Raw genomic sequence first — 12050 nt, forward strand, 5'->3', positions numbered from 1 at the left:
TCGTTTTAGCTGCGTCGGTAAATGGACCGTTGCGTTCCCACGCTGTGCTTTAACGTGCCTTATGGGCCGTTTGTATCACTGAGAAATCTATTTAAAGACCTTTTATCTTTCTTTCCCTTGTCGCCCAGCTCTTGCCTTTAAACCCTAGTTCTCAGAAACCCGCCGCCGTCATTGTCGTCATCGCCCGAGCACCATCATTCTAGCTTCATCCTCCTTAGCGCCTTTGTTGCTTCCGCCAGTTCATGGGAAAGAAGAAGACCGCAAGCAAGTCTCAGGCGACCTTCGTGGACGAGGAGTCATCCCTGTCTTTGATTGAAAACCAGGAGTTCGTGGCCATGAGGGCAGCTCAGAAGGTTTGGCTGGCTCCAACAACCAGCGAAGACCAGCTGTGCGAGCTCGTTAGTGATGGCTTGATCCAAAGCAAAGTCATCGCTGAATGGAGAGTTCCGGGCGAGCATCGGGTTCCGGCCCCGGGTCCTGGTGAGATTGTCCTTTTTGTTTCTTTTGTCCATGCTGGACTTTGTCTTCCTGCTTCCGTCTTCCTTCATTAGTTTCTTGGGTATTTCGGGGTTAGTCTGAACCATCTAACCCCCAATGCCGTTCTCCATCTTTCTGTTTTTGTTCACCTTTGCGAAGCCTTCCTTGGGATCCCTCCTTCTCTATCTCTTTTTTGCTTTTTCTTTCGCCTGAAACCTCAACCCCGCCGCGAGGAAACCAGTGCCCTCGGTGGTTGCGGGATTCAGTTTCGCCAGGGTCTCAAAATCAAGTTTTTTGATTATGACCTGGTCGATTCTGTCAAAGATTGGCGTGCCGAGTGGTTTTACGCTGCTAATTTGATCCCTTCTCTTGTTGTTCACTCCGGATCTGGTCCTATGGCGAATGACCGGTGGGACAAGAAGCTTGAGTCTCCTGCTGAGATTCAAGCGATCCAGCCACTCCTTGATAGGATTAGCATGTTGAAACAGCAGGGATTGACCGGCTTTGGTATTGTCTCAAGTTTTCTTCGTCGCCGAGTTCAGCCCTTGAAAGAGCGGGAACATCTCGGCTTTGAGTATTCTGGGGCCGAGGATCCTTCACGCATGGTCCCAGCTCTTGAGCTGACCGGTGAGGAGGTACTCGAGCGTCTCCAGAAGATGCTGAAAGGAGTGAGCGTCATTCCTCCTGCCGTCTCTGAGTACTCGGCCAACAACCCGCCCCCAGCTGTGAGTTGTCTATCTTTTTTTATTTGAGTTCTTTATGTACTCTTGCTGCGTCCGTTCTTGCTTAGCTTTTCCTTGTCTTAGTGTTTTGTCTTTTTTCGCAGGAGCTTGGGCGGAACTTTGTTGATCCGATCCCCCTTGATGTTCTCCCTGCTGTGGCGGAGACTGGGGATCGTCTAGCTGGTACTTCTGCAATTAGTAAGTCTCAAACTTTTACAGCCCTTCCTGGGGTTTCTTTCAGATTTGTTGATGTATATGAAGAGTATGTTCCTCGTCTAGTCCCTCGCGGTCCTCGCAGTGTCCCGAAGAGGGGGCGAATGGACGGGTCTTCATCTGGCTTGCCTGTCTCCAAGAAGCCTCGCAAACCAAGTACTCCTTCAGGTACTCCAGTTGTTGCTAGCATGCTCTTAGGTGAGCACATTTAGTACTCTTTGTTCTTTTATTTTCATGTTTCTCTCTTGAACCGAGTACTTTTCATCTCTTTTTCAGCAGGTGCTCTGGTTTCGTTGGCTGAGGAAGAAGAGGATGATGAAGTCCCCCTCATCATGCGGCGGTGAGTTGTTTTTCATATTCTTGTCGCATTGAATTTTTCCTCTTTGTTTTTAATTTTAGTCTTGAACTTTTTTGAAGTAATCGGAGGCCGGGTGTGAGTTCTTCCGAGGTTCTCGCACCGACTTCTTCCGAAGCTCCAGGGTCGAGTTCTTTGGTTGCCTCTGCCCCGAGCTGTACTGCTCCTCCGGTGCGGAGTTCTTCCACGGCTCCAGCTCTGGCTTCTTCCGTGGCTCCGTTGTCGGCTGTCCCGCTCCCGTCGCCGGGTGGCGGGGACGTCTTCGCCGTCGTGGTTCCCCCTGCGAGGCCTTCTCTTGGCTTCGCAAAGAAAAAAGTAGTCGGGTGAGTAGATTCTTGCTTTATCTTTTTGGCTTTTATCTTCCTTCCTCTGGTTCTTATTGGTGCTTCCTTTTATCACTTTTCAGTGCTTCGTCTTCTCTAATTTCTTCATCGACTTCTTCTCTGCCTCCCGCCGTGCCAACGAGTTCTGAGCCTCGAGACTCACAACATTCTGTTAATGAAGTCGCGGCGGGGGCTTCAGAGCTACCTGGCGGAGTCGCGGACTTGGTCGCTCCGGAGGTAACTGTGGCTGTCGCGCCGGGTCCTTCTGGAGGTTTGGCTCCGGCTTCCCTGGAGGTTGCTCTGGTCGCTCCTCCTTCGCCCCAGCCGGCTTCTCTTTCCCCTTCTTTTGCTTCTGGCGGCCCCTCCCTGTCCGATGACGTGGTGCAACAGTTCGATGCCACTCATCGGTTATCGGAGCTGACCGCAGCCTGGGGGAGCTTGTCGACCCTCGCGACTTCTTTTGGTGAAAAGCTCCAGGTAAGTTTTACTGCCATTTCTCTTTTGCATGCTTGTTTTTCTTCTATCCTTACGCCTTGTTTCTCTTTGCCTCTTTCTGCTCAGTCTTTTTCTCGTGATCATTCTGGGTTCTTTTTCTCATCTGAAAATGAGAGGAAGTTGTCTTCGGAGGTGGACGCTCTGAAAGCCGATCTTGACCTTCTCCGGGTTGAGTTGGAGACGGAGCGTCAATTGCACCAAAAGGAGGAGAAAGCCCTTCGCGCCCGGGTAGTGGAGACGGAGAAACAGAGAGATGCTGCGGTGGAGTCTGCGAAGAATGAATGCAAAGGTGCCACGGGTTCTGCCTGTTTCTTCTTGTATTTTGACTTCTTTTTTCGCTGACTTGTTCTTTGGTGTTCTGTCTAGCTCTCCGAGTTGAGAAGCAAAAGCTCTCGGAGAGTATTGATGAAATGAAGGCCCTTGTCCGTTCTAGTCATAATAGAGCTGAGGAGGTAAATACTCATGCTGAGGAAGAACTCGCCCTTGCTAGGCTGATTAGGCGCGGAGCTGACAGAGATCTTGTGCAGGCCCAAAAAACCATTGAAGGCTTGTCCGGGAAGCTGGTGACGGCTACCGAGAATTGGAATGCCTTGTGGAAATCTTTTCGTTCGGTGGCCGATGTCCTTCGGACTCCAGCGGATGACGGGCAATCTTGGGCGCAGTTCATTCCCCGGATTCCGACTCGTTTCCAAGAGTTCGCGAAGAGGTGTGCCCAAGTATGTACCAAGAATGTGCTGGCCCAGGTCCGGGTCCTTGCTCCAGAAGCGCCTCTCTCCAAGATAGCAGAAGAAGCTGAAAGCCAAGAATATCTTGACGCCGTTGAAAGGATGGAGCCCGAGGTTGAAGATCTAGCCAGTAGGGTTGTAGATAGTCTAAATATTGATATTTCCCTTTCCGATGACAACGCCTGACCCGACTGAGCGTCCTCTTGTAATATTACACTTCCTTTTAAATGAAGATTCTTTATCTTTGTCGATGTATTCTTTGCCTGGGTGCGGTTGAAGTTACTTGACTTGCTGAGTACCTTGTCTTGTTCCCGTCTCTGCTCCGTAAGACAACTCTGTGCGTTATTCTGACGAGGCCCCTCGATTTGTCGAGTACTTTTCTTTTCTTCTTTCCTTTGTGATCCGTCGAGTGCTTTGTTCGTGCTATGACTCGGCATCCGAGTGCTTTCTTGAGTGGCGCTTGTGCTTTCCTAAGGGAAAAGTGGTCCTATCTGGTTGTAGCCCCCGAGCCTCTTGCTTTTCGGAACGAAGTGCTGGAGGGTCTTTTGAAGTTGAAATTTCGATCGACTCAGCCAATTTGCTTTTTGTTAGCTTTTAGCTACCCTCATTGGCGAGTTCAAGCGTTTTTTCAGCTATTTTGCTCTTGGCCGGGATGCTCAGGCATGTTTTCAGCCATTTTGCTTTTTGTTTCGGGTGTTAGCTTTTAGCTACCCTCATCGGCGGGCTCAAGCGTTTTTTCAGCTATTTTGCTCTCGGCCGGAATGCTCAGGCATGTTTTCAGCCATTTTGCTTTTTGTTTCGGGTGTTAGCTTTTAGCTACCCTCATCGGCGGGCTCAAGCGTTTTTTCAGCTATTTTGCTCTCGGCCGGAATGCTCAGGCATGTTTTCAGCCATTTTGCTTTTTGTTTCGGGTGTTAGCTTTTAGCTACCCTCATCGGCGGGCTCAAGCATCTTTTCAGCTATTTTGCTCTTGGCCGGAATGCTCAGGCATGTTTTCAGCCATTTTGCTTTTTGTTTCGGGTGTTAGCTTTTAGCTACCCTCATCGGCGGGCTCAAGCATCTTTTCAGCTATTTTGCTCTCGGCCGGGATGCTCATGCATGTTTTCAGCCATTTTGCTTTTTGTTTCGGGTGTTAGCTTTTAGCTACCCTCATCGGCGGGCTCAAGCATCTTTTCAGCTATTTTGCTCTCGACCGGAATGCTTAGGCATGTTTTCAGCCATTTTGCTTTTTGTTTCGGGTGTTAGCTTTTAGCTACCCTCATCGGCGGGCTCAAGCATCTTTTCAGCTATTTTGCTCTCGGCCGGGAATGCTCAGGCATGTTTTCAGCCATTTTGCTTTTTCGTGAAAACAACTCGTTGGAGTTCATGACAAGACATGCTGTGGATGAATATCATCTTTATTGATCATGAGTATAAACTAATACATATGTTGTTGAAGAGTATTGTCTTTCGTTGATTGTAGGTCCCTTGTGGCTTGCATATCTGTTTTTTCTTGAGTTGTTTTTACGCGTAGAATCTTCTTAGCTGGCTGATGTGCCATGTATTGCTGACTTCTTTTTCATCTTCGGTCATCAACTTGTATGTGCCTGGTCCGGTGACTTTTGTGACAATGAACGGGCCTTCCCATGGACTGAGTAGCTTATGTCGTCCATCAGTCTTTTGTATCCTTCTTAGTACTAAGTCTCCAACTTGTAGTGATCGCGGTTGGGTACTCTTGTTGTAGTGCCGTCTTAAGCCTTGTAGGTATCTGGCTGATTGGAGGGTAGCGTTTATTCTGACTTCTTCTGAGCTGTCGAGTTCTAATCTTCTTGTGTGTTCTGCTTCTCCTTCATCATATTGTTCTATTTTTGGGGAAGTCCAGATCAAGTCGGCGGGTAGTACGGCCTCTGACCCGTAAACTAGGAAGAAGGGTGAGTGGCCTATTGCTCTGCTTATTTGAGTTCGTAGCCCCCATACTACTTTCGGTAATTCTTCAATCCATTTGGACCCATAGTCCACTAGTTCTTCGTATAACCTTGGCTAGTATGAGTCCGTTAGCCCTTTCTACTTGTCCGTTGGCTTCTGGATGTGCAACGGACGCATAGTCTATACTGAAACCACAGTCTTGTGCCCAGCTCTTGAATTCCGTAGCTGTGAAGGGGGAGCCTAGATCTGTGATGATTCGATTGGGCATGCCGAAGCGGTGCATAATGTCTTGGATGAACTCGACTGCTTTGGTTGCGCTGTACTTCGTGAGTGGTTTGTATTCAATCCACTTGGTGAATTTGTCGATTGCTACGAAGATGTACTCGAAGCCGCCTTTTGCTTTTTTCAGGGGTCCTACTTGATCTAGCCCCCAGCAGGAAAAAGGCCAAGCGGGTGGGATGCAGATAAGATTGTGAGCTGGTATATGGGCTTGTCTTGCAAACATTTGGCAACCTTTGCATTTTCTGACAAGCTCTTCGGCGTCTTTCAAAGCGGTTGGCTAGTAGAATCCGGTGCGAAATGCTTTGCCAACCAGTGTCCTTGAGGCGGCATGATTTCCACAGCAACCTGAGTGTATTTCATTTAGGATTTCTTTGCCTTCTTCAAATGAGACACATTTTAGTAATACTCCTGATGATGCTGCTCTTCTGTAGAGTTTATTCCCTACTAAAACGTAGTTTTTGCTTCTGCGAACAACTTGTGTGGCCTCTGCTTTATCTGCTGGCAGTTTATTTTCTTTGATATAGTCAATGAAATCTTGGGTCCATGAAGTGTTGATTGTCAAGATCTGAACGCCTTTAGCCTGAATTTCATGTGTTGTTTCACCGGGTTGTTTGATAGAGGGAACTGATAGCTCTTCTATGAATACGCCGGGTGGAACCTTTGCTCTGTCTGATCCGAGCTTGGCAAGGACATCTGCTGCAATGTTAGAATCGCGTAGGACGTGTAAAATTTCTAATCCTTGGAAGTGTTTTTCAAGTTTCCGTATTTCAGCACAATAAGCACCCATGTTTTCTTTGGTGCAGTCCCAATCTTTGTTGACTTGGTTGATGACCACTGCTGAATCAGCCGTATACGAGTAATCTTTTTATTCCGAGGGTAATCGTGACTCGTAGCCCGTGGATGAGGGCTTCGTATTCTGCTTCGTTATTTGTAGCTTGCCATAATATCTGAAGGACGTACTTGAGTTGTTTTCCTTCTGGAGAAATGAGGAGAACGCCTGCACCGGCCCCGCCTAGTTTGAGTGATCCGTCAAAGTACATTTTCTAGTGGTCGAGGATTGTATCTGATAAGGGCTGTTGAATCTCTGTCCATTCGGCCACAAAATCGGCGAGGGCTTGAGATTTGATTGCTTTCCGTGGGGTGAAATTGATATCAAGAGCTCCAATTTCAACTGCCCATTTGGATATGCGCCCTGTGGCGTCTTTATTGTGTAGGATGTCTCCGAGTGGAAAATCTGTCACTACGGTAATCTTGTGGCTTTCGAAATAGTGGCGAAGCTTCCGTGAGGTAATGAGTAGAGCGTAGAGTAGTTTTTGTACGTGTGGGTACCGGATTTTGGATTCTGACAGTACTTCGCTGATGTAGTATACTGGACGTTGCACTTTATACACGCGCCCTTGTTCTTCTCTTTCTATGACTATTGCTGTACTGATTACGGTGGGAGTTGCCGCGATATATAGCATCATATCTTCATCTTTCTTTGGAGGTGTCAGGATAGGCGATGAAGTGAGGTATTCTTTAAGTTTTTTGAAAGCTTCGTCGGCTTCTATTGTCCACTCGAACTTAGTCTGTCTTCTTTAGTAGTTTAAAGAAAGGTAACCCCTTTTCGCCGAGTCTTGATATGAAACGGTTGAGGGCCACCATGCATCCTGTTAGTTTCTGCACATCTTTGACACTTCTAGGTGGGCCCATTTCTGTTATAGCTCGAATTTGCTTGGTGCTGGCTTCGATCCCGCGCTGACTAACCAAAAATCCGAGTAGTTGTCCTGAGGGAACTCCAAATACACATTTATTTGGGTTCAATTTCCATCTCCATTTCTTCAAGTTTTCGAAGGTTTGCTTTAAATCTTCAATTAGAGTGTCTGGGTTCTTTGTTTTCACCACCACATCGTCCACGTATGCTTCCACATTTTCACCTATTTGATTCCCAAGGCAAGTCTGGATAGCTCTTTGGTACGTGGCGCCGGCGTTCTTTAGTCCAAACGACATGGTCTTGTAGCAGTAGGCACCAAACGGGGTGATGAAAGATGTCTTGCTCTGGTCTTCTTCTTTTAGTGCGATCTGGTGATACCCTGAATAGCAATCGAGAAAAGATAATAACGCAGATCCTGCTGTCGAGTCAACTATCTGGTCAATGCGTGGTAGCCCGAACGGATCTTTTGGGCAATGTTTGTTGAGATCTGTGTAATCGACGCACATACGCCACTCGTCCGTGTTTTTCTTCTGTACAAGGACCGGGTTGGCTAGCCAATCTGGATGAAGGATTTCCTTGATGAATCCGGCTGCCATCAGTTTTGTTATTTCCTTTTTAATTGCTGCCTTCTTGTCAGGTGAGAATCGTCGTAACCGTTGTTTTACAGGTTTGGAGCTTTCGTTAACATCAATTCTGTGCTCAGCCAACTCCCTTGGGACTCCTGGCATGTCGGCTGGCTTCCAAGCGAAGATATCTTTGTTGTCCCGAAGAAAGTTGGTGAGCGCGAGTTCCTATTTTGCCGAGAGGTGAGCACTGATAGTTGCTGTCTTGGAGGTGTCGCCTGTGCCTAAGTCGATTTGCTTGACGTCGGCTTCTTTTGGTGGTGCGATGATACTGGGTTTTTTAGCCGGTATTTCTAATTCTTCTTGGCTTGTTTCTGCAGCGATTGCGGCTATTTCTTTTCTTCCATTGTCAGCTTGTGCTTTAGCTGCAATTTGGATCGCCTGAACGTCGCAGTCAAAAGCGCGCTTTAAATCGCTTCGAAGAGAAAGGATACCGTGGGGTCCTGGCATCTTAAGCAGTAAGTACTGGATAATGTGGTATTGCCATGAATTTGGCCAGTGCTGGACGTCCTAGGATTGCATGATATGATGAATCGAAGTCGGCGACTTCGAATTTGATAAACTCTGTTCGGTAGTTTGAAGGAGTTCCAAAGGTAACAGGTAAAGTAATTTGTCCGAGTGGCATGGCTGCTTTGCCGGGTACTATTCCGTAAAAAGGTGTGCTTGTTGGTGTAATCATCCCGGCGAGTTGTAGTCCCATTTTCCTTAGAGTTTCTGAGAAGATGATGTTAAGCCCAGCTCCTCCATCGATTAGTACTTTGGTGACGGTCATACCAGCTATAGTCGGATCCAGAACCAATGGATAATGGCCTGCGTTTCCCACGCTAGTCCATTGGTCTTCTCTGGTGAATTGGATAGGATACTGTGACCAATTGAGGTATCTTGGTGTAGCCGGTTCTGCTGTCATAATGGTCCGCAGTGCTAGTTTTTCTTGATGTTTGCTTCTGCAATCCGGAGCCCCTGAGAAAATCACTGCTACCGTTCCCCTAGGTTTTTGGAATCCTTTGTCCTCGTGGTTGTCTTCTTCTCTTTTCTGATTGTCCTCTTTGGTGTCTTCCTTACTATCTTTTCTTGTGTATCGATCTTTGAAAGTATAGCAATTTCCGATGGTGTGCCTCCCACTAGGGTGCAATGGGCAACGTATGTTTTCAATGTCATCATATCTTCTGGGTTTGGTAAACTTCTTTGATTTGTCGGCCATTGCCACAGTATTGTCTGGTCTACGTTTTCTTTCTTGATGTCTGCTATTTCGATGATTTTGCTTGTCCGAGTTGTCCTGGTTGTTTCTGTCCGGGAACCTTTCTCGTGTTTTTTCTTCTGCAGTAATCATCTTTTCTACTGTTCGTCTGAATTCTTCATTGTTTCTCGGATTTTCTTTGCAGAAGTCTTGAAATTGCCACCTAGCCATGATTCCGTGAGAGAAAGCTTCAATTACTTCTCGTTCGGTTATGTCATGCACTTGAGCTCGTAGTTCGCCGAATCGTCGATAGTAATTTCTGAGACTTTCACCTCCCTTTTGCTTGAGTCCTTTTAATTCTGCATGGGTGATTGGATGTGTAATGATTCCTGCAAAATTCTCACAAAAAGCTCTTTGCAAATCCTCCCAATTTCTGATAGATCCTGGGTTCAGTTTGTCGAACCATTGGAGAGGCATGGCTTCCAGTGCCATGGGAAAGAACAGGGTTTTGATATCGTCGTCTCCTCCGGCTAGTTCAATTGATTGTGAATATATTCTGAGCCATTGCCTTGGTTCAGTTTTGCCATCATACTTGGAGTGGTTAGACGGTTTGAATTTGTGAGGTAATCGTACCAATGCAAGCCTGTTCGCGAAACAGGGGAATCTGTCGTGTGTCTTGGTTTCTTTGAATTCGGATTCGGCACCTTCTTCTGGCCAACTATCGTTCTGACGGGAATAATCTTGCGAGATTGTCTGGGTAGGTACCCTACTCCTAGTCTTCCTTGGTTGTTCAAATCGGTGGCCTTGATTATGTTCCTTCCTACTTCCTTCGTCATGGCTTCCACCCGGCCCAAGTCTTTCGAAAGCGGATTTCCTTTGATTTTGATCTTCTTGCCTGTGGGTTGTTGATCTGGCGGGTAATCTTGATCGAGCTCTCTCTTCATGCGTTTTCGGGATCGTCGGTCGGAGCAAGTCCTGGAGCTGTTCATACTTCTCACTGGGATGTGAAGTTTTTCCGAGTTCTTCTAATGCTTCTCGAATCTTATCGTAAGGTGTATTCGCCGTGCGTCTCCCCTCGACTTCTCGTTGCGATTTTCTTTTGTCGTACTCAGCCAATTCTGACTCGTATCTGATCCAAGCTTCCCTGCGCTGCCTAGCACGGTGTTGACGCCCTTGCTTCAACTTGTTTTTTCTTTCTCTAGCTTGTTTCTGACTATCTGTTTCTCCGTCGTAGCCTTGGGCAAAAGGTGATATGTTGGATTCTGATTCATCTGATGATCTGACATCGGGTGCTTCTGGGGGATTTAATGGTGACCGCGGTCGTCGAACCATGAGCACTTCTCGCGCATGAGTCGTTCTGTTATTGGCGTTAGTTTTCATGCTGTCGGAGTTGCTAATAACATTAGTGGATGCCTCGGTGTCGTAGATCGAGTCTCCTTCTTGGTAGGGTAGAATTGCTGTCGTCGTCGTGCCGACTAGTTGGGTACCGCTGTCCTCAGGAACAGAACCTGGCCAGTGGATGATGCAGTCTTGGGATGTTATTGTTAGCACGAGACCCTCCTGAGCTCCTATCAGTGGTATCCCGCATCTTGGATTGAAAGATCTTTCGAACTGTCCCTGATAGGATTTTGCCATGTTGTCGAGCCCAAATGGAAAAGAACTCGACTTCTTGGAAGAACTCTGAGGGTAATCCGAGTTGTTTTGGGTTGTGCTCTGGAATCTTGCCAAAAAAGAACTCGGTTTCTTGAAAGCACTCGGATAAAACTTCGCCTTGATGTTTGAATTCGAATCGGATACGAGTGGCCGTGAAATCTGATTTGAATCGGATACTGTGAGCTGTGCGAATCTTCTGGTGAGCTGATCCGTTGTAGTTGGTGAAATATGAAATTCTTTATGATGATCTGGATCTTTGAGGAGATGGCCCTGAAGCTTGCCGTTGTTGTCTGCCTCGCAGATCCATGAGCCGAAGATGAAAGTTGATCCCGTCGGGAAGATTATGTTGTCGAGGTCCATCGAGTTCTCGGATGCAAAGTCGCCGAAATCCCCCTACCTGGCGCGCCAGCTGTCGATGTTTTACCACCGATAGCCTGCCACGGGGGTACCCGGGGCAGTATGTTCGGGCTTCGGCGTATGCAGAACTCGATGGTTAACGCAAGACACAGTCGATTTATCCTGGTTCAGGCCCTCGATCGTAGATCGAGTAATAACCTTACGTCCAGTCGGCGTTAGCCTTTGCGTTGGATTGATTGTCAAGTGTTGTGTTGTACAATCGGTCTTCTCGTCTCAGGAGTCCTGCCCTCCTTTATATAGTCAGGAGGCCAGAGTCCTAGTCCGTTTACAATGAGATTTCCTAGTAGGATTACTTAATAGCTATACTACTAAGATTACATGGGGAGAATCCTAGTTGGACTAGATATTCTCTCTCCCTTGCGGGGTATCCTGTGGGTCCTGCATCGACAAGTTATTAGTATCTTGACTAATTTAGTGAATGTTAAGTACTTAAGTCATTGGTGTGGATACATGTTTTCCTAGAAATGGTATATGTATTTGAGTACTTTGTATAATCATAAATTTTTTCTTAAATTAAATATTTTTGTGCATAATTAGTTAATAATTTTCATTTTTTTTACAAATACCGGTAAATTAAATAGCCTTCGTTGTAGGCTTATAGCTTGCTATTGTTTGTTATAGCTTTCAGAGAAGAATGCAGCTATGTATTGTAGCCTGCTGTTTACAAAATGGTACCTCCTCCGTTATAAATTATAAGACGTTTTTAAGTTTTTTTAGATATATAAAATTTGTTATACACTAAGATATACATTATGTATGGATACATATAATAAAAACAATTTATCTAGAAAACTCAATATTTCTTATAATTTAGATTTTTTTTTCCTGAGACGAGCTTATAATTGGGAATTGAGGAAAACTAGTACTAACTACTGTCATGTCTACTGGAGGACATGGAAAACCGTAAACAAGAAACCGCCGGAGGCAGAAACCGGCGGGGCCAAGGCTGTCTCGCGGTGGTCGTGAAAGCGGACGGAAAGCGGCGGCGGA

The 12050-nt window shown here is 46.6% G+C and overlaps 1 long non-coding RNA gene across 1 annotated transcript; it reads left to right on the plus strand.

The window, feature by feature from the left end:
• The first annotated feature begins 1027 nt into the window (after positions 1–1027).
• LOC136486490 (uncharacterized) lies at positions 1028–1556 on the plus strand. Its single transcript, XR_010766831.1, has 3 exons — positions 1028–1202; positions 1304–1397; positions 1479–1556. It is a non-coding gene; the product is annotated as an uncharacterized lncRNA (long non-coding RNA).
• Positions 1557–12050: the final 10494 nt, after the last annotated feature.

This window comes from Miscanthus floridulus, chromosome 10, assembly GCF_019320115.1.
Source record: "Miscanthus floridulus cultivar M001 chromosome 10, ASM1932011v1, whole genome shotgun sequence".
Taxonomy (NCBI): domain Eukaryota; kingdom Viridiplantae; phylum Streptophyta; class Magnoliopsida; order Poales; family Poaceae; genus Miscanthus; species Miscanthus floridulus.